Genomic DNA, 23,554 nt, shown 5'->3' with positions numbered 1-23,554 from the left:
GACCTTTCCAAAGCCTCATCTCCTCTGCTTATTCTCAATGCTTCAGCCACTTCACGCCACTTGCCCTGGGCACACGGCGCTCTCCGTGTCTCAGCTTTAGATGACCTTCCCTACTTGGAGAACCACTCTGAAGCCTCGTTCTCATTCCCACAAATGGTACTCTCAGTTCCCTCATCTGAATGAAAAGCACCTTGCTATGGGAACCTTGAACACTATCTGCGGCCCAACGCTGACCACACAGCATTATCTGGGCCTGTCTACCCACTTCCTCGACACTGTCTCCGCTCCTCAAGGGCAGAGAGCATCTCATCTTTGTCCATTCAGAACCGCCAAACATTGAGAAGCCCTCAGTAGCAGCCTATGAAATAAAGGATAGATCGATGAAGGGATGAAAACAAACCGCATCAAATTTCATCACCTTTAAGAAAGGAATAACAAGGGCGCCTGGGTGGCTTAGTCCGTGAAATGTCTACCTCTGGCTCAGGTCATGGTCCCAGCATCCTGGGATTGAACCCCGCCTCGGGGTCCTTGCTGAGTGTGGAGCCTGCTTCTCTCTCTCTCTCCCTCTGCCTCTCCCGCTGCTTGTGGGAGTGCGCGCACACACTCTCTCTCTCTCACTCCAATAAATAAATAAAATATTTTAATAAATAAATAAAACAGGGATGATAATAGTTACTCAGTTCATTAAGAAGTTATGATGACCACAAGATGAGGTGGGGCTTTACAATTTGGTAGGTGTGGTACATTTGCAGTGATTATGATAAAGATGGTAATATTAAAAAGCCATAATGTACGAATACAGCATGAGGGCCTCACCTACAGTAAAAAAATTATTATCCATATATACCATGTACCTAGGCTCAACCCAATTTTGATTATTTTTCAGAAAGAGATACTAAAAATTTAGAAAAAGCACACTTCACTGTCCAAAAACTGTTATCTAAACCAAGTATCAGAACTCAGAGAATCACTTTACATATGGTTCTCCCTCTACTAATGATGCACATTTGTCCACATGGACGTGTGGGCAGAGGCAGATTCTGCTCTGTGATGTAAACTGGAAACCACTTATTCCACTCCCATGCTGCCATCTCAAAACATTTTATAGGCAAAACTGCATTTCTCTGGAAGAACAGGTCCATGATGCACCAGAGGGTCAGGGCATCCCTTTAAAGAGGAAAAGAGAACTGAGGAATTTTGAAAGGGAGCAACAGCCAGATAAGGAGCTCATATTTCAGCTGTAGGTAACTGAGGATTGTATGTTAAACATTTCTCTTCAAACACCACTGTTCTTTCTAACCAAAATACTCTCTTATCATAGAGAAAGGATGCTCGCATTTAATCAAGACCACTACTGTGACCATAATAGATTCTAAAGCAGTTTCATGAGCTGGAAGAAGCCCAGTATCTATCCTACCCATGCGCTCAGTCCAGAGTACCGTGTCTTCTCAGGCCCTAGAACAATGCGGCATTATCCCTAGAATAGCTCAATTGTAGAAAGACCAGCTTTGGTACACTGAAGTCTAAAATTATTTAATGTCCATGTCATGGTTATTCTAAGGTGACAGATTACTGTAAAATTACGTTTAAGCCCCAATGTTCCCATTATGTAGAAAACCTAAACAGATCTAGTTCCTAAACGTTTAGACACAGACAAGATCAAGCTCTGGCAAGTCCAAATCCTACAAGACAGTTAAATTAATCTCATCACCAGCTCGAAAGTTAGGAACTGAGAGTTCTCACTATAAGGACAAAAAGGCTGTCCCAGCTGCAAGTTGTCATAAGCTACTTGGCGCATCATCTGCCCAGCTACAGCTGTGGCCAACTCAGTTCACCCAAAGAGATTCACACTCTCGTGGTGCCAAAATGAGTGTCTCTCTTTAAAAAAAAAAAAAAAATGGCCAATTGAAAATAACTCTCTAATCTGCATCCTTTCAATAGAACTGAAGTGCACTTCACCAACACAGAGCACGGGCAACTTGAATTAGCAGAGAACTATTTTTAACACATGAAGGATAAGATATGAAATTAGTTTCACGGGGAATGAGAACCTTGGAGATTATTTACTTTGCCTTAATTACTTTGACTCACCATTAATTTAGCTTTCCTAGGGTACTAAATATTTCACGCTAAGATTTTGAGACTAAAGAAACTTGAGCACAGATTTGGAGCTTTGGAAGCCCACTCCAGCATCCTCAGCACTGAGGCACGGATGCCCCCGTTAGGCACCGAAGTCCATTCACGTCACGCTGCTCAATGACATTTTTAGTTGCCGTTTCTGTATTGTTTTAACCCTGGGACTCGAAGCTCTGCCCCGACTATACAGGGAGCCAAACCTTATTCAGCTTCTGCTTAACTCTTCAGCCAATAACATCACTAGGGCTCACAGCTACTCTCTCGACTGCCAAATAGGGCGAGTAGCAAATGCCTCGAGCCAAAGAGAGAAAAGTTTAGACTGCACTCTTTAAGTTTTTAATGATCGGTGCAATTGGGCAACGGAGTCAATTCCCAGTAAAGACGACCAAGGAGACATGAGAGCAGATATTCTGTAATGGGTTCATTACAGCCTCAGTGCGGAAGAAAGCACTTGGTTCCCACTAAAGCACCTACAGAGTGCGGGGTCTGCCGTGGAACAGCTGGGTATTCGCCAAGGCCCTGTACTCTCCCCCCTGGCTCTTAATCAGTTGTCCACTGGCAGACACCACAAACAACAGGCAGGGCAGGGCAGCCAGCAGGAACCCAAGGACAGCAATGCACTTGTTGCCAGATGCAAAACAAGACTCACTAGGACCACTCAATCTGTCAGAGCCCTCCAGCTCCACCTGGCACTGGGTTGCTTAGAGAGGGGGAGGGTAGTGAGAGGCTGAGAAAGTGGGAGCTCTCCTTTTGGCCCCTGCCCACAAACAACTCTTCCTTATTCTAACTGGCAGAAGAACTGACCCCATGTTACATAATTCCATTCCTGTGAGTTTAAGCCATCACTTTTCTCCATTAGACACGCTACACCCTAACAGTTTTTTTTTTTTAAGATTTTTATTTTTATTATTTACTTGAGAGAGAGAGGAAGAGGGAGAGAGAAAGCATGAGAATGGGGAGGGTCAGAGGGAAAGGCAGACTCCCCGCTGAGCAGGGAGCTGAATGTGGGACTCGATCCTGGGACACCAGGATCATGACTTGAGCTGAAAGCAGTCTCTTAACCAACTGAGCCACCCAGATGCCCCCAGTTTATTTTTTAATAGAAATGAATTTTTGCTTATTATTTATAAGTTGCTGTTTTTTCTTCTTCTTCTTGATCAGGACATTGTTTGACTTCATTGAGCCATATCCGTCTAGTATTCTCAACACAAAAACAGAGCAGCCAAGTTCACACATCTCCAAAACTCTACTACTTCTCTACTTCATAATAAAATTCTGTCATGAAAATAGGCTTCCATGATAAACATTTCTAATTTAACAATGATTTCTACTTCTTTAGCATATTTGTAGCTTTGGAACATGCTCACATATCCCACACACTTTTCTTACCTATTTTTACCATTTGGCCTCTTTCCTCATGTCTGAAGCTCATGGGAGTCCTTACCTGCAGCCCCCACAGGTTGCTCCCTGCTCCCTCTGTCACTGTTGATCCAACTTCCTTGTTTTCTAGGTCACAGACCTCATTTGGGCCATTTGCACTTTGGGCTCGTTTTTCCCATTTACAATTTTAAGGTGAATCTCTCCAATGTCATCTTAATTTTAATACTAGACAATATACTCCTTCTTTCATATCATCAGTTAAAATAAAACAAAGCAAGTTGTTACCAATAATTTTTTTTTTTAAGATTTTATTTATTTATTTGTCAGAGAGAGAGAGCAAGAGCAAGCACAGGCAGAGTGGCAGGCAGAGTCAGAGGGAGAAGCAGGCTCCCTGCGGAGCAAGGAACCCGATGTGGGACTCGATCCCAGGACGCTGGGATCATGACCTGAGCCGAAGGCAGCTGCTTAACCAACTGAGCCACCCAGGCGTCCCAATTACCAATAATTTTTATATGGAGAGAAATAACATCAGAGAGCAAAATGTGGTGAGAGAAAGGGTTCAGAATTCTTGCTTCTTCCACGTACTAACTGTGCAGTGGACTAGTTAATCTTTCTGAGTTTCTGTTTCCCCTTACTGTTGATTAAAAAAAGGTCATTATCAGGATTAAACAGGATGGCATCTACCACTGTGCCAAAAATACTCAAAAGACATTCTCCATAACCCTGAGATTTTCTATTCTGTTTCCATTCAAATGCCCTTTTCATTCATATTAATAAAGGCCATCCTGGCAAATAGCATCTTTCTGTCATTGGTTCCCTGAAAGTGTATAATCCATGAGCTTTCCCATTCACTTCCCCAAAAGGATGACCAGGGTCCTGCCATCCCAGAGATCATGAATTTCTAAGTTAGCTTACTACTAAATTCAACTGTAAGAATTTCAGAAGTACCATAGTTGAAAGTGCAGACTAAATGCATGAGTGGCCCCCATCTCCCAGCATTTCCAGTTATGTTTGGTTGGTCTTTATGACTTACTTGCATGGGAATGAGGACATAGACAATACAGAGTGACTGCAGTGCACATGCCAATGGGAACATACAGGTTGGCATTCCGGGCACCCAGTCTGTTCCTGAGCCGTCATCCACCAAAGAGCAGGCGTGCAGGTCTACCCAAATTGGAAGCAATCAGAATAATGTCATTCCCCTGGTCACATTACCCAAGATGGTCCAAGTAGAAGCAGCCTAGGATTGTCAGAGGCTCTCTTTTTCTGGGTAATGAGCCCCTAGAGCTGTGGCAGTTTTGTTACCATGAGGAGCATGAAAAAGAAAATTATAAAGAAAGAACTCCTAAATCCTGATTAAATCATGTCTGAAGCCCCTTCCCACTGGATTTTTCAATATATTCTTACTGTTTAGTTTTAATTCTTATTATGACTTCGTCCTGGGATTTGTATTAATTGCATGAAAAGTAGCTGATAAAAGCATTCTGTCATTAGAAAGATAACATATATTTACCGAAATGGACAGCTGCCCACCACACACTATTAGAAAAACATAGCAGGTTATAGAATATCACATACAGCAAAACTGCATTATTGAGAACTTCATCTGTACATGGTGTGTGTGAATAGACATAGACAGACACACACACACACACACACACACACATAAAGAGAAAGAAAGAGACAGAAACATGGGGAAAAAATTCATGAAAATATCAGTAAGGGCTAACTCTAGTATTTCTGAGGGATTTTACTTTCCTTTTTGTATTCTTCCAGAATGTATGCCCTTGTACAACAACATGCATTTTTGTGGAACAGAAAAATTAAGCTTTACAAAAGAAAAGCTGGCTATTTACTGATTCTGTTTGTCTTTAGTGTAAAATAAATGGACAGCTTTGCCTCAGATCCCTCTCCAAACTTAAGTGGTCTAGGGAGAAAGATCAAAGCCAGGCAGGCACTCAAAATATTATTTCATTATAAAATTCTATGATGAAGCAATGAAACCACTCTAAGATCTGAATTTGTACATGCTGAAAAGGAAACACAGCCAGAGGTGCCCAAGTGTCTTTCTAGAAGACCGGAAGTAATATTAATCAAAATGAGACATCTTGTAGAAGATGAGCACTTCTTATTCAAAGAAAGAAGCTGCAGGGAGAGTACCACGCTCGGCTGCCCGCAGGAAGGGCCTTGCATGGAGGCCAGTTAAAAGCTACATGGGGGTGCCTGGGTGGCTCAGTGGGTTAAGCCGCTGCCTTCGGCTCAGGTCATGATCTCGGGGTCCTGGGATTGAGTCCCGTGTCAGCTCTCTGCTCAGCAGGGAGCCTGCTTCCCTCTCTCTCTCTCTCTGCCTGCCTCTCTGCCTACTTGTGGTTTCTCTCTGTCAAATAAATAAATAAATAAATAAATAAAAATCTTTTTTAAAAAAGCTACATGGGGTGGGGGGGTGGTTGTCGGGGTGCTCTTGGGCTGGGTAGAGTAGAGGGCTTACCTCCTGACAGCTGCTGGATATTCACACCCTTTCCTCAGCAGGAGCCTTCTTTAAGTTACTTTCAGATCTCCAAAGGTCATAGTTTCCAAAACAAGAGCAGCAGAAAACTAGATTCTCTGTGACCTCTTTCAGTTCTAAAATTAAAATACAACCAAACATATTCCAGAAATGGTGGTGGGGGAGGGAATTATTTGAATGGGATAGAAACATCTGCGTGTTGGCAGACTCGGGCTAGAAGGAACAGCTCTAAGAGTGCTGTTAGAGTGCTGGGTTAGGAAAACCTACCAGAGGCAAACAGAAACCAGAAGCCAAAGACAAAATCCAGATTTGTTGATGGGTGGATTTTTACTACAGTTTGAAAGATTTTCTGACTTTCAAGTCTCAAAAGCCTGGCTTCTAAAATCAGTTAATTAAAGTGAACATCTCTCTAATAGGAATCCTGTAGGTACAAGGTAATTGCTAAAACACTAGGATGGTTTGTTTTATAAGTTCATCTTCCGTTGTTATAGATTTCTTTTTACAATAAATTGATACACTGTACCTACATTATATTACATGACAGTGCCATTGTCAGCCACCGCTTGATTCTGGGAGAGTCACAATACTCCAAGAAAGAAAAGAATCAAAAACAAACACCACCCCATAAAACTGTTTATATTCCATATTTGTCTTTAGAATCAAATTAAAGTTGCATCTCCAAAAGGCACCCATCCCACTCAAAATTATGAGCATACACTAGAATATCCATTTGTCTCTCCTGTGTCTCATTCTAATTCATCTCTCCTTGAAGGATGGTTGGCAGTCTGCAATCTTAAAGGGCATCAGAATGAGAAAGGAGACAACTGATAGGTGGTTCTCAAACCTCAGTTCCAGGAAGAACCCCTGAGGGTCCCTCGCTAGTCTATTTGCATCAGCACTTTGACGTGGGCTTCAGTATCTGTACTTTTAACAAGCAGCCTGCCAGATCCAAATAGGAGATGGATTACTCTTTGGGAAATAGTAATGTAAATAAGCCATTGAAACAGATAATCAAACTTGCTTACAGAACACCATCCTGGATCATTTTCCTCTTCTCCAAATCTATGGTCTCTTCTTATCCCTTGCCTGGGAAGCCACCACCACCCTCTGTCTCTGACTTGACCACTATGTCCCAGTCTGTTGCCCTGCTACTGCTCTTGCCGTCTCCAACCCTTTCTCCAGAAACTTGCCAGAAATACCCTGCATACTACAACTCACACATTGCCCCCCTTAAAACTCTTCAATAATAACTGCTTAATGGGGATGGGGTTTCCATTTGGGGTGATGAAAATGTTTTATAACAGACATTGATGGTGGTCATACAACATCACGAATGTATTAAATATCACTGAATTATTCACTTCAAAATGGCTCATGTTATGTGAGTTTCATCTCCATTTGAAAAAAGAAAAAGCAAAACCAAAAAAAAAAAAAAAGGCAAAAACCTTTCAATGACTTCTTATTGCAGTTAAGATAAAATCCAAGTGCTCGACAGGGCCTGGTGGGTCTGGCATAATCAGGCCCTAAGCCACATCTCAGCAGCCTCATTCCCAGCTACCGCCATGCTCACTCTCTGCACTCCAGCCACACTTGCTGTCTTTCAGTGGTTATGCGACCCAAGCTCTATCTCACATGTGGACTTCACAAATGGGACTCCTTATCTGTGGGGAGTTGGGGATTGGACTTCCCAATCATTCTTCAGATCTTATCAATTATTTTCCAACTATGAACCTTCTCTGATTATTTCATCCTTTCTATATCCTGTCAGAGAAACCTATTCTTTTCCAGGTTCTTATCAAGAGTTCCAATAACAGGAATATTTGGGGGTTACTTAATACCCTTTCCAGTAAACTGTGGGCTCCTAGAAAGGACAGGAACAATGATTCATTTTTGCTCACTGCTATATTTCCAGCCCTAGCATGAACTTGGCACAATAAACACCTATCCATTGGGTACAAGAAATATGTATAGCATGCTTTCCTCCAAAAACATTAAATCTCTACTACAGAACGAGTATTAGGCTAGGTTGCAGTAGTATGTGAAGTTTAAAATACATCATCCAACATTATTCGTTTAATAACTAAATGAGAAAAATCACAAACTACTTAGGGCCAACTCAATACCATAGAGCACACCAACCAATGCACAATAACAACTTCTCTCACTTCTACAGTGCCTGCTCTGTGCTTCTTGATAAAATCAAGTCCCTACCACCCAAGAAAATTCCTTTTAAAACCTCTCTCTCCGGGCGCCTGGGTGGCTCAGTTGGTTGGACGACTGCCTTCGGCTCAGGTCATGATCCTGGAGTCCCGGGATCGAGTCCCACATCGGGCTCCCAGCTCCATGGGGAGTCTGCTTCTCCCTCTGACCTTCTCCTTGCTCATGTTCTCTCTCACTGTCTCTCTCTCAAATAAATAAATAAAATCTTTAAAAAAACAAAAACAAACAAACAAAAAAAACCTCTCTCTCCATGCCACTGCACATTACTGAGCAATGAGGAAAGAAACAGGGACTCTATCTTTGCAGAAAGATGCAACTGAGGGGCGCCTGCATGGCTCAGAGGGTTAAAGCTTCTGCCTTTGGCTCAGGTCGTGATCTCAGGGTCCTGGTATCGAGCCCCACATCAGGCTCTCTGCTCAGCGGAAAGCCTGTTTCTCCCTCTCTCTCTGCCTGCCTCTCTGCCTACTTGTGATCTCTGTCTGTCAAATAAATAAATAAAATCTTTAAAAAAAAAAAAAAAGAAAGAAAGAAAGATGCAACTGAGGTGAGTAAAAGTCCAGGATTTAGAAAGATGTCATGGGAAACCGTTAGCTGCTCTCACATAGGCACCACTTCTCAGAGTAAAAGTGTATGAAGTACTACTAGGGAAAAAGGACCGGAACCCAGCCAGTTCTGAGAGCTGATGGGAAAAGGGGCATAGAGGAGAAACTCACCTAAGAGCAGGCACAATCAATGTTTTGTTACTAAACAAACTGTTCTTTAGAGATTATAGGTGAGCAAGTGATTTATTTTGTCCAATCTTGCTCCTGTATTAACTGGAACCCTAATTTGTCCATGAGGCTGAAGTATGTCTCAATTAGTTGCCTTCAAAGCTTATGCCCATTTAAAATAAGCTTATTTCTTTTCCATTGTCCGCTTGCCCAGAGCTGCCTAATCTACAATTCTCCTGCCCAGCACTCACCACTTCTGATCATTATGGAGAGCAGAGGCAAGCAAGGAGCCTTACAGACAGCTTCCAAAGAGATCCATCTGTTCATAACTGTGTGTGCTGGCCCACAAAACACTCTCCAGCCCTGTGTCCACCGCAAGGACAGGAGTACACCAGGACCTGAACGCATCCATAGCCATGCTACAGGCTACTTCTCAATATTTAAATTCTTCTTTAGCTAAAGCTTTGGATTTTCCCAGGCCCTCGTCCAGCATCCTGGTAGTGGTTTGCACAGCTGTCTATTTAAAGAGCATCCCCACTTGTGCTGCAGTGCCTAAAGGTACTGTTCCTGGCCTCAGAAGTGAGGGCCACCTGCAACTGCATTGTTTGTGTGACTTTTTGGACATCTCAGTCAGAGAAGCTTGAAAGCTTTTTCGTTGCTCCAGCTCCCAGCTCTCTGTCTCAGTTGAGGACCCCCTGGAGAAAAGACAAAGCTGCCTGATACACCCAACTATGAGACCAATATGGTAGGAACCAGCAAGACTGCTCGTGGTCACTGCACTGTCTTAACACCTTCCCTAAGCATACTAAGTTTCTCTTTCATGCCCCTTCCTTAATGTAGCATGTGGCCATCACAGTGGCTCCCAGGTTTGCTTCCAGTGACAGGGCTTCTAAATGTGCTTTATACTGGAAGATTCTACTGAGTCCTCTTCCCTTCTCACAAAAGCATTCTTAGTCCCACTGTTACCATTTTTTTTAAGATTATTTATTTATTTGACAGAGATCACAAGTAGACAGAGACAGGCAGAGAGGCAGACAGAGAGACGGGGGGAAGCAGTCTCCCTGCTGAGCACAGAGTCTGATGCGGGGCTCTATCCCAGGACCCTGGGTTCATGACCTGAGCTGAAGGCAGAGGTTTAACCCACTGAACCACCCAGGCGCTCCACCATTGTTTTTGTAGCAGAACCACATACGCTTCTATGAGAGATGAACTAGAGGAGCTGATAACACAAATAAACAGCATCCTTGTGCAGAAAAGTGAAGTGGCAGCAAAACTAAATCCTAATGTAGCAGACATATGCCCCCTACACCAAAGCACATTCAGGAGTGTACCACGAGACCGATATGTGAACATGGGCATAAGGGCATTACACATGGAGATGAGGTCAGAAAGAAGTGTTAGTAGAAAACAATAGGGAAGGTTAGTAAGAGAGGGGCCCAAGGACAGAATTACAAAGACACTAGGGGTTACTGTCAAAATCCCAAATATATCAGACAAAGGGAAATATATCACACACTAGGAGAAACTGTCAAAATCCCAAATATATCAAAGGGAAATATATCAGACACTAGGGGAAATTGTCAAAATTCCACATATATCAGACAAAGGGAAGTCAGTGTTGGAAAACCAGACTGGGAGTGGCTGAACAACTGGTCAAGGAATTGCGAATCTAGGTGGGAGAGGTGAGGTTACAAACGCAGGTGCTTTCGACCCAGACTGGAGCTAGTGAGATTTTTCCAGTGGAAGAAGCCAGAGTGACAGAAGAAGAAACCCTCATCAGATTTATATCATATCTGTGCTTTGAGAAACTGCAGAACACCTAACTAGGAAAACAGAAATCTCTCCAAGTATTTTTTTTACAAGGGAAATTTAATATAGAGAATTGGTTACTCAGGTGATGGTGGAGCAGAAAGCCTAGCAGGACAGTGAGGTAATCTGAAGACCAGCAAGAGCAAGAAGCTGCAATCTCCCCAAGGCTGAAGAGACAATAGCAAGAGATGATGTGTCTGGAGTCCATGGGCCAAGGTCACTTGTGAGCGGCTAGAACCAGAGCCAGTCTGTCAAGCATGAGGGGTGCTACGGCAGGAGGGATTCCCACTGCCAGGGATGCCAGGGAAAGAAAAAAAATAGCCTGGCTTTGCCCTTCTCCCTTCCCTCTCTTACCAGTGTCTCCCTCAGGCTAAACGCAGCGAACCAGCTAACTCAGAAATCAGGGAGAGCAGCCTGAAGGGGTGTGTCCCCTCCCAACACAGCGAGGAAGAGGGGAGGGCGGGAATGCTAGAAGGAAAGGACAGAAACTCTGGTACAAAGAAGATGAGTTACAGTAAGTCTTGATAAGCAAGCTTCGTTTGCAACAGATATACTTTTTAAAAAGGTTTGCTTACTGCCATGTAATGGTGCCAATAATAAAGTGGTCACATGGTAACAAAGTGGAAGCTATACCACGGCTTACTGACCTTCCTGCCAGGTTAGGTGACCCCTGGAGTCACTCTCCAGAATCCCAGAGTTAGAAGAGGGTTAGGGAATTTACTCTCTATTGCCCTTTCTTCAGTTACCAGTAAGCCTGGTCTGGTCCAAACAAGCAAATTTTTTTTTTTTTTTTCAAAATTGTCAAATGAAAAAGACTCTTACTTTTAAAAGTAAAAAATATTTTTAAGTATGGAATAGAAGAAAACTTTGCATGCACATGTGTGTATGTACACCCAGATGATTACAAGTAAAACTGGGGGAATATGAACAAGATTGATGGATTGTACCAACCAATCTCCTGGTTATAATATTGTGCTATAGGACTGCAAGAATACTATCACTGGGGAGAAACAGGTAGAGTGTACACAGAATCTTTCTATGTTATTTCTCAAATTTCATATGAATCTAGAATGATCTCCAAAGAAAAGGTTTAATTAAAATATCATAAATAGGGCGCCTGGGTGGCTCAGTGGGTAAAGCCGCTGCCTTCAGCTCAGGTCATGATCTCAGGGTCCTGGGATCGAGTCCCACATCGGGTTCTCTGCTCAGCAGGGAGCCTGCTTCCCTCTCTCTCTCTCTGCCTGCCTCTCTGCCTCCTTGTGATCTCTGCCTGTCAAATAAATAAATAAATAAAATCTTTAAAAAAAATATATCATAAATATGTGCATAATACTCCCTGTTAATAAGGCTACATCCCTTCCATTGTGTTTCACCCATGTTGTCTTCAGTATTTCCACTGTCATCATCTGTTTTGTTAAGCAAGGCCCAGGAAGCTCTCTGCTGACCCATTCTACTTCTTATAATTCAGTCTTCTCCTTGCCACTGGCTCAGTGCTACTTTTGCAGAAATATGATGGTGTCAGGTTGCTCTTGTTTGATTATTCAGCCTTTGCATTTCTGACTACAGACAGAGCCGGAGTGTATTTATATATGGGACAATTAGAAGGCTGCCTAATCTTATTTCATATCATCTTTAACCTGTTCATTTCATGATTAAGCATTTAATTCAAAACAGCTCTCTCAGCGGATTTACTCTTTCCTTCTCCCACCTTCTGCACCCTTTGATCTCCTTCGGGAGATGGTGGCCCAGGAACAGGCAGGAGAAATTGCAAAGAAAAGCCTGGCATTTTGACAGAGCAAGAGAATAGAGCACTCCCCATCCCCCACTCATTCACTTAGCTAAAACACAGGCTATCAGAGAAGCAGGGAAAACAATAGACATAAGTACGTGCTAGGTCTTCCAGAAACCAATGGTAGATGAAAATCACCTCTTAGTCTAGAGCATGGGAGAAAATCACTGTTCATCACAAAATGGACATGCGATGCAGGCATTTCTGCAACTCTTCTGTTCTATATAACTCCACAAATCCTTCCTGTAAAATATAACTTTCTTCCTTTAATGATCTAGTAGTGAATTATTTATATTCTTCAATTTATCTTCCTGTCTTCTTTTATTTATTCCCAGACTTGTGCTACTTTAGTCTAGAAAGGTTGACCAAGATTACAGGCAAAGCACAGGAGTCTCCAAAGGGTGCCAAGCCTAAAGTCCAGAGCAGAGCCATGGTGCACAGCAGAGCAATGAAATCTCATTCTTGGAACAGCAGCCAGTTAAAGGGTCCACACACTGCCAGCCTCCATGTCATGACAGCTTTCCAGAAAAATCCATTTTGTGTCCCCACAGTTACTACCTTCACTTTGGCGGGCATCATTGCTTGCCTGGGCACTGCCACCTTCAACTGATCTCCATGCTCCTGACTCTCCCTCCGCCAATCCACTCGCCAGACACCTGCCAGCATGACGCTCCCAAGATGCAAATCAAAAAGAATGATGCCCACGTCTTAATCCATCAGTAGCCCTCTAGCACACGAAGCACAGGTTATCTAGCACATGGCTGTTGTGGCAGATTCACTAGGGAATTTGGGGACATAGTGCAGAACATGTGTCAGCGATTGTATCAGAGGGTCCAAGACGCAAGATGCTAGTGTGTCACCTCCCAGCTCCCTTCTGTTATTGGCTTAGGCCCACTCCTGAAGCCATTAACTTCACTGCCCTACCAAGCTGCCCTACATATGGAAGAGAAAACCTTCAGGCAGAGAACAGAGGCGATTGCAGAAAAATTCTACAGACATATATTGGAGCAGTGGGCATTTGGGCAAACAAGTATGAAAGTGACCATGTCTGCTCCCACAGGCCATGTCCCTGAAGTTTCTGATTCAGTAGGTCTGGGATAGGACCCAGGGATCAGCAGCATAGCAAATGCTTCATGGGATTTTGTTGAACAGATTGTAAAAACACTGCCTATTATTATTAAGCTCAAAAGCTTTTCATTGTCTGTCTGCTGTTCTGCTCTCCACACCTACTGACCCTCCTTCACAGTCACCTTTAACCCAAACCAAATTTGTGCACTTTCCTGCAAATAGCATTATCTCTTCCATGAGCAGGAATTGTGCCTTAAGAATCCTATTCATCCCCAGGGCCAAATACTGTACCATTCACATAGTAAATGCTCAAAAAATTATTTTTAAAGAAAGAATTCTAAAAGGAAATAGTATAATATTTAAGTGTTCCCTGAACAAAACTATCTTCCCTATGCATCAAAATAGTAGGTATAATTCTACTAGTGAAATAAACAAATATATATTGAGCACCTAATGTACGCATGAGACTCAGGAATCCCTCCAGAAAAGTACTATAACTTTTCTCAGTACACACCTTAACATCTTTTCTTCCCCCCAAAGTGGGGTCTTTTAATAGAGATGGACAAACAGGGAACATGATTCAGTTCCCGCCCATTGGATGTGGTATACCTCCCTCTCCCCAACCTGGTATGGCCCCAGGTGTGACATAAAGAAGTGTTTTTAAAAAATATGGCAGGGCTAACTTTCCACTTTCACAGAAAAGTGGAACACAAGAAAGCAATCTGTTGGAGCTTTGCTGATATGAAACTATTAATGAATCCCTACAGAGGAGATAACCAGCTAGGTAGTGGTGGAAAGGTCAAGGATGTTTAGGACTAACCGGAAGCATGTCAAACTTAACCTACCTTGTGGTTCAGCCAGAGTTGTCCGTAGAGACACCATTACTCTCCACCTACTTTCAAAGATGGAACAGGACAAAGAAGAAAGTCTTATTTCAATGTCACTGAACTCTTGGGATTATGACTTCTTTCAAGGACAACAAATTTGGTTCCTGGGATCTAGTGGTAACTTTGGGTTCTACCCCTTAATTGCAAAAGAGTTGCTGTGGTTTTTAAGCTACTATAAAGGTGCTCTCTTGCAAATGAGACCAAAGCAGAGGTCTGGCCACTCGTAGTCACTAAAGACTTCATCTGTGACTTTTTTCCCACTGTTTGGGACATTAACCACAGTCCCTTGGCCACTTTCCAGTCTGGATAATTACACTAGGGCTAGCAAACTTCACCCTCCAGCTCCAACTAAATAAAGTATTCCTTTGGACTAGCTGCCGTAACCTTTGTTCTGCTGCTGTGGGCTATTAAAGAGCTATTCTGTACTTAGGATGGCTGTATTTGTGAAAAATCAATACCCTTGGTATAACTTCCTGCACTGACAAGAAGTATATTCCACAATATCTCACTGGCCAAGTTATTTTTTTAAATATAGTGCCAGAAACAATTAGAAAACCAGAGTAATTTCTTCTCTATCTTCTCAACTTTTACAATTCACACAGATACAGACTGAAATGTTTGCAACATTATATCAAGAAGGAGGGCAGATGTATATTCCACAAAACACACACGGAATGTCTACCATATGCTAGGCTCATTGTAGCTACTGGGTATTGTTATAGAAGCCGTGGGTTATGTTCTCAGCATAATGTGAGAATTTTCCAAAGGGAATAATTCAATTTAATTCTTCCTGTGCTACTATATTTCTGAAAATCTGAATATATCCACTTTACTTAATATATCAACATTAGCATGCACAGGGCTCCCAATAAAAACACTATTTCCATCCACTCTTGAAAGTGTCTAACAGGACTGGGGCACTTGGGTGGCTCAGTTGGTTAAGGGCCCACCTCTTGATTTTGGCTCAGGTCATGATCTCAGGCTACTGAGATTGAGCCTGGTGTTGGGTTCTGCACTGGGCATGGAGCTTGCTTGGGATTCTCTTCCCCCACTCCCCTTCTCCCACCTCGCTCTCACTGCCCCCCACCAAAAAAAGAGTCTAGAGGACCTTAAACTCAATGTGTATGTAGATATGTGTGTGGAAGGATATGTGTGTCTAAGAAGGAGAAAATACGCTTTCCTGGTTAGCTTGGGGGATAACAAATACTGCTTGGATGTATATTTATTTATTTGCTTGTTTTTTAAGCAACCATCCTACTTGTGTGGGTGAGAGTTTACAGGTTATAACAGCAGAAGCAGACATAAGGAAATTGAAAACGTAAATATCTCGTTTAAAGCCTTTTTTTACTGTATGAAAAAAAAAGCATAAATCAAGTCTTTTAGTGTTCTATTACAAGGATGAAAACAACAGAAGGGGAAAAAAGTAAGTATTGTGTGTTCGTACATTTACATACACATATATTATCCTGTATGTGAAGATGGGAGAGTGTCGTTAAATATCAAAATTCCAGTGGGCTAAATTATGGATGAACATCAGAATATTTCACATCATTCCCTGCAAAGAGAAATGGTTCAGAAATAAAAAATAATAATAATAACAACCTTAAAATTCAGATTAATCCTACAGGATCCAAAACAAGTACTTGCCCGGACAAACTATAACTAGACTGTGGAAAATGGTTTAAAAAATCAGTGAAGTTCACTTGAAATCCGCCAAATTATTATTCTGTTTGAAAATCCTCCTAGCTAGAACAAGTTAATAGCAGGCTTCTAAATCTAGGTTAAACATGCTGTAAATCAATTTATTCCCCCCTACAAATCTGCTAACGTGCATGCTTTTCTGGTGAAAATGGTTCTTCAATGTTACTTAATACTGTCACTTTATTGTTTCTCCAAGCAGTCCACTTCAAGTTAAAGTTCAATGCGTATGTTTGACATAAATAATAAACAGTGAAATACACATCATTTAAAATAGCATAAGGAACCTCAAAATGTATCACACAGGCAATACATTTCCTAAGTTTTAGAAGAAATGCTTAATAATGCATATGTCATCCAAGTTTGCCGCCCAATAACTTATTCATTATCATTTTGCTAAGTGAAGAAACAATCGGCACTACTACCATCTCACACAGATAGATGACCTGTCCTCCACCAACATGCTTCAGGTAGCACCTTTGGCAAGACAGCTTTGATAAAAGACTGAAATGAATTTTATGCAGAGAGACACAGTCTGTCCCATGGACTTTCAAGAGCCCAAATCATACACCCACAGTATGTCTATCACATTGCAGACAGACCAGAACAGGTGATTAATTAGCTGTACTGTTTAAACTCTCACCAGCTTACAAGCTGACCGACACAATCTTCAATCTTATTCCCGTTTAAAATTCACACAGAGAATAATGGATCATTAAAGATTACAAAGAGGTGTAAACAATTAGCAAAGCAAGGGACAGGGCTTCCCCATTTTGGAGAAAAAGGTGGGAGTCACGGTCCTCCCATCTGGACTTCTCTGTAGATGGGAGGAAGAACACAGGATATACAATGCATCTTAACACCAAAATTCAGCCTGATGTCAGTACTAAATGTTTATGCCCAAGAATTCCTTTATTTGCTAAGTATCTTTATCAGGATAAAAATCATTTTTATATAAATCTTATGTAACTCAAGAACAAGAGTGATTCCAGGGAGGAAATGGAAAAAATTTCCAAGTGTGACCCAAGGGAAGACATTCTGGAGATGGCTTAGTCACCAGGGTCAAATCACATCACCTCACTGTGCCTCAGTGTCCCGTAAAATGAAATAGGCCACCGCATGAATCTCTAATTCCCTGCTAAGAGTAAAATCCAGCTATCTATTTAGATATCATAGAGAACTCAAGTTTTTATAAAATCCTAAGAGCACCTGATGGCAGCAGAAAATGTGCTTACAGTGTTTAATGACTATAAAGGGAAGAATGAAAAGGGTCTAAACAGTCCTCCCAATCTTACATTTTTCAGCTTATACTAGGCTTAAGAGGGCAATTGGAATTAGATGCTTCATTTCATCCCACAATCACAATATAATTCTTATTACAATAAAAATTTTAAATACTCTTTTTAAAAACATCCCAAAAAAGAAACAGCTTCACCTTACTCAAATGAAACTTAGATCTGTCTCACTTGGAGGGTTTCAATGCTTGAGCTACAGTATGGGTATCAGGATGTGGAAGCAGCTGTCACTGCTTTGTTTTTCATTCACAGTAGGTGGTTGCCAAGCAACAAAATACTATTGTCTGTTTCCATGATCTATTGGCCAATTCTACTCCTGGTAATGCTTTCTACGTTTAAAACAGGGCCACCTTTTGGACAAGAAGAAATGAGAAAAAATTTTAAGAATGACAATAACATATAAATAAATACACTGAATGTACCACAAAATTATGTATATACATATACAGCTGTATGTGGATATACATACATATATTTTGCATTTATGCATATGTATATGTGTGACTATATACACTGTTTTTCTACCTACCTCAAAACCTATCTAAATTTGAGAGGCCAAGAACTAGACTCTAAATCCCTTGAAGGCAAATCAAGGCATGACTTATGAATATGAAAATATAGTAAGAATTATTTTTTCAACAATAGCAATAATTTCCATTTTGTCACATGTATCAAATATGTCCCTTGAATTAAAGTCCTACAGTCGGGAAGCAATTCTGTCTACTTACATAAAAACAATAATAAATGGAAAGACTTTACTATCTACTTTGGAATTACCTAAATATATTTAACATGCTGTGTGACTTATCATGTGCTATTACTGTGTACAAAGATAATAATTGAAACAGAAAAATTCGGTTGCTATTTACACCCAAGAATCTTAAAATACATTCATTTTTAAAATAATTGAATTGTTCTCCCTGGAATAGCCTCATGTGATTCTCACTTTTGTTTTGATATGGGTCCCTGGGGAATAACAGTCATGCTATGTTATTCTTGCATATCTCACTAGCTTGCAAATAAAATAACACAGTGTACTCAATATAAAGTTGTCAACATTAACTTGCATCAGTTGCTGTTTGTTTTGCACTGACAAGGCTTCTAAAGATAAGAATTACAATATTCTTAGATGTACAGACACAACATCAAAACAGCCTGAAGGAATTAAAGCCTGAAAATGCTAGAGGCAATCACGTTCTGAAATGAAGAAAAATCAGTATCATTTATGCATACATATATATTTCTGCAAAGGACCTAAATAACGCCAGAACAATCTTTGGATTTTATGCAATGCTCATCCGTCTTCTTTCACAATATTTCAAAAGCACTTTGCCTTAACTATTTAGTGCATCCCTCTAAAGGAACTTTTAAAATTTCACTTTTTGAAATTCATTACCACTTGCACATCTATATATTACAACAAACTGGAATAAACAAAATCTATTAAGTGAATTAACATTACTACTATGAAGTCTCATATCAAAAGGACAGCGCTAGCAAAACAGTGTGCTAATAATGATCAAAATATTGTCCAAAACTACCCCTTTTCTGGGACAGAGCCTTCTTCAGCAGAACCCCAGAGCCCCACCCCCATACCCATCCGAATTTCTCCTTCACATTCACCCCGTAAGTGACCCATTTTTTCTCCCTCCGCTTCCCAAGCTCGCCCACTGTGTCCTTCCTTCTCACAAGGAACAAAATCCATCCCACTTTCTCCATCCTCTTCAGATCTCTTAGCCACCCATTACTTTCTCGGAACTACTGGACTCAAACCTGCAGCCCAGTTTGCCACGAACCTCTGCATACCCACTTGGTATCCTCATTCTTCTAGATATGCTTTAAAAACCTCTACCACCGGAACGAATGCAGTATTAATAAAAGTAGGGTTGCGAGCCAATTTTTGTTTTTTTGTTTTGTTTTTTAATTACAGCAGTAGAATGTTGAGAGATAGAAAGGAAGAAAAGCAGGAGTGTATTTGGAGGAAAGAGGGTGGGTGAGTGACTACACACAGATGTGTAGACGCGGGGACCCTACCCACCCGGAATCCCCACCTGTCGACCCCACTTCCCCCATGTGCGCGCCGCGGGATGACAACCACAACACTCCAGAACCACCCCCCTCCGGGAAGGAGGCGGGGTTACGCATTCAGCCAATCACAACCCGCGAACTCCGGGTGTCCAACCTATGGGGTGGCCGTGGCCGTGCAGGGGGAGGACGTGGGGTGGTCGGGGAGGGGCCGCGTCCGTGGGAGGCGCGCACGTGTCGAGTCCAGGGAGGCAGGGAGGCGGAGAGGCGGCAGGCGTCCAGGACCTAAGGCGCGGGCTCTGCACCCTGGCAGCTACTGAGTCCAGCTGCCCAGTGCCTCCTCTGCCTCCTGCACGGCGGGCCAGGACCGCTCCCGCCGAGAAAGACACGTCCAAGGTGTCTGAGTTCCCCGTGTTAGGGGACAGTCACAAATAACAACAACACTACCTAGCGCAGAGGAGAAGGGGAGTAAAGTTTCCGGCCCGCACCACAGCGGAGTCCGCCGAGACAGTGAGGACAAGGAATACAGGGCGGGAGGGTGACAATCGGGAAAGAAGAGGACAGCCAGAGGGCTGCGCGAGCAGGACGCCGTCCCGGGTGCTGTGCAGGGGGCGGCGGGCGGCTGGGTGCGCTGTCCAAGGTGCAGGGGAGGTGGGAAGCGCGCGGCGGGCGCGAAGCCCGGAGCCAACACCGGTCGTCGGCGGCGGCGGCGGGGAGAGCGGGGAACAGCAGTCTGGGGCGCCGGGCACCCCCAGGCTCGTAAAAGTGACAGGGCTAGAGCTAGGATAGAGCGGGAAGGGCACGGTGGGCTGCGCGGAAGCCCCGAAGCTTCCACACACCCCTCCCCACCAGCCTTACCTCTAGCTCCATTCCCCTCCCCCTCCCCGGAGCCCACTCCCCTCCAAGCCTCAAGTCCCGGGCCGTGGCGGGGGCGGGACCGGGGAACCCCGGCTCCGAGCTCGGACACCCCAGGGATGCTGCGGGCCCCGGGGCTGCTTGCTTACCTGGAGCTGCGGTACCGGGAGCGGGGGCAGCCCGCCGCGCGGAGCCGGGAGCCGGGCGCTGGGCGCGGCGCGGCTTCTCCTCGCCTCGGCGTCTTCCTTCTCGGCTTCTCCCAGACTCCGTCCCGGGCACGAAGCTGTAAGACGCGGCCAGGCTGCAGCTGCGGTTCCCACTGCTGCCTCCGCCGCCGCTGCCGCAGACAGAGGACGCCCCGTGGCGACTGGAAGCCTGTGTGAGTAGCGGCGCCCGAGAGAGTGGGATCTGCTGGAGACTCCACGGCTCGGGGCGCGCGGACGTGCGCACGCGCGCCTGCGAGTGTGAGTGTGAGTGTGTGTGTGTGTGTGTGTGTGTGTGCGTGCGCGCGCGCGCGCGCCCACGGGGTGGGGGAGTCGCGAGGGGAGGGGGAGAGAGGCCAAGAGATGCTCGTAGGGACGGAGGCAAAATTCTTTGCCCCCGGAAATCCGTAAAGCCAGAGAAGGAGGATCGAACACGCGTCTAGCCGCGGGGAGCTGCCCGCGGGGCGGCGGCAGAAGGGGAAGGGAAGGCGGCACAGAGCGCTGGCTCCGGATCCGAGCGGGTCGGAGCCCAGCGGAGAGCGCAGCCACAGATGCAGCAGAGGCGGTGCCCGCAGCCCTCGGTCGCGCTGCCCCCTCTAGGGAGGGGCCGAGCTGCTCGCTCCCGCCACCGCCGCGGCTGCTCCGGACTTCTTGGCTGAGCGCGGGGGAACAGTAATCAGGACCCCATGGTTGGCACTGCAACCTTGGAGTCTCTCGGCCCACTAAGGGGCCCGAGCAGAGGACCTGGGCGCACGTGGCCGACTACCGGCTGGAGTCAGCGTGTGCAAGCGCTGCGAGAGTGGAATGGGCGGTGGAACCCCACCGAGTGCGGCCCACCGCCTCTACCGTGTAGGGATGTGGGGCGGGGGCAAGGGTGAGGTCGGTAGTGGGTGAGGTGAGCTTGCACGGTCCGGAGGAAGGGAGGGTGTTTCTCACTCCAGGTGGAATGCTGCCTCTTTTTCTCCTCGGAGGCCACTTTTCCTCAAAGTTAATCCACTTCCCAGGTAAAAGTGCCGGTCTTTTCTTTGTTCGGATTCAGCTGTGTGCAGGCAGCCGAGCACTGCCTCTTTGAAGTCAGGCTCTGCCAGGAAGCAGCCGGTGCGGCCATCCTGGGGCCGCTGTTGGCCTGTAAAACCCTACACTCCTCCATTCATCCAAGCCACACTGTATACACCTTAGAAATAAAAATCTTAAACACATTTACACCCCTCCCTCCTAAAAGATATATCGTCCTAGCAGTATTCTTTTCCACGCTTATTTTAAATTATAAGTACAATTTTATTCATCCAGGAATTTCTTGAAATATCATAAGGTCTGAGTAATACTTGAAAATACCCTTCTTGGCAGATTCCTTTGCGCGAGGATTGTGTTTTGCATACCTTTGCATACCCTCCAGTACTTAACACAGTACCATGTACATTGTGTGTTTTCTATAAATGTTGAATGAATGACATTGTTTTCTAGCTTCACATGTCCTGAAGGCAAAAACTTGGATGCTGGGAAAGTCATTACCACCCCACTAGGCTTACTTGATTTAAACTTGCACCATTTCCCTGTGTGTGGCTATTTTCCCCTCTAGCAGCCAGAGCACCAGCATTAAAAAAAAAAAAAAAAAAAAAAAAGACTACAGGGAATACTGACCCATGGTGCCGCCTTAACAAAGGGGGCAAGGGAGCATGTTGCAGGGAACCCAATGGGATATCCTGGGTGTAAGAAGGCTAAAGCATGCTTTATTTCAGTGCTGGGGAAATCTAACCTCTTAAAACAGGAAAGTCACTGTTCTTTAGCAATTAAGAATGTCCCTTTTAGAACAGAAGGACAGGAAAAGAAGTTTTCAGAGAAATGCACATTCCTACTAGCTTGCCAGTTACAAGCTTTTCTCCTGTTAAGAGATTTTCTTGGTGGACACTGACCAATATATGCAGGGTCAACCCAGACTACTATTTCTGCTGTAGCACCAAGCCCACATTCTTCAGCCTTGGTATTTCTACAATCACCGTCTTAGAAGTAAAAGTCCTCAATTTTACATTCCATACTAAATTTCAATTCCTTTGAACTCAGCCTCTTCTATGAGCTCCTTCTCTCTCTACTCATGATATCGCAGCTTTGAAATATAACTGAAATAAAGTGAAAATTAAAATGGATTTATTTGGGAGCTGCCACTGTGTTCTCTAGTGGGGATCCCTTTAAATAACTTCTCTTCTGTCCCTCAATTTACAGTCTTCTTAGGAGTCCTTTGTTGTGATATGGAATTCATGTGCTTTTTTATGTTGAACTCAAATATATGCTATTTAAAATTTTTACTTGAAAGAAGCTCTAGAATTTGCAGGGGGAGCAGAAAAACTCTGAAACCCCCAAATAGATTCTTGACAAGTAAACATTTTAGGTATGAGTCAAAATCTTACAAAATAATTTTAAAGCTTTGTTTTCCTTAGAAAGTTGCCTTTAGGCTTTCCAAGTGCTTGTCTTACTGAGTGGGATAAAGAATGTAACAAAGTTTTAACTTCTCTGATGACCACCAAAGAGTGGTCTTTATAAAAATAAATACATTTTTAAGAAGCCAATATTTAAAAATAAGTAGGCTTATAGCAATCTTAATTTATGTTAGTTTAAAAGATAAACAATAGAAAGGCTAACATCATAAGATACGTATAGTGTTTATGACCCACTTAAGGATAAAAGTTTGGAGGAACAGGTAGAATTAAAATGCTATAAATCATAGGTCCTCAAGCTACTTAAACACTAAATAATAAAATGGGCTACTAAGAGATTCACTGTTACATGTTTTTATAAGTTGGACTGAGAATCAATAGCATAATCATAAAGGTCCTATTTTTCTTCCTAAAAAAGCCTTGCTCCTTAACATAACTGCTTTTTTCAATTTGCAGCAGTGCAATAAACTAGTGAAACATTAACTTTCTTAACAACACAGTATTGAGGAAAGGTGGGATATGCAGAGAAACACTTTAACCT

The 23,554-nt window shown here is 43.4% G+C and overlaps 1 protein-coding gene across 3 annotated transcripts in view; it reads right to left on the bottom strand.

The window, feature by feature from the left end:
- The window catches only part of ENOX1 (ecto-NOX disulfide-thiol exchanger 1), a 561,141-nt gene extending 539,832 nt beyond the window's left edge, over nucleotides 1-21,309 (bottom strand). For all 3 annotated transcript variants that reach the window (XM_059377619.1, XM_059377624.1, XM_059377621.1), the window contains exon 1: nucleotides 20,528-21,309. The gene's annotated coding sequence lies outside the window, so the exon portion shown is untranslated. The remainder of the gene's footprint in view (nucleotides 1-20,527) is intronic.
- Nucleotides 21,310-23,554: the final 2,245 nt, after the last annotated feature.

This window comes from Mustela nigripes, chromosome 15 (genome assembly GCF_022355385.1).
Source record: "Mustela nigripes isolate SB6536 chromosome 15, MUSNIG.SB6536, whole genome shotgun sequence".
NCBI lineage: Eukaryota > Metazoa > Chordata > Mammalia > Carnivora > Mustelidae > Mustela > Mustela nigripes.
This window is presented reverse-complemented; position numbering and strand designations above follow the sequence as displayed.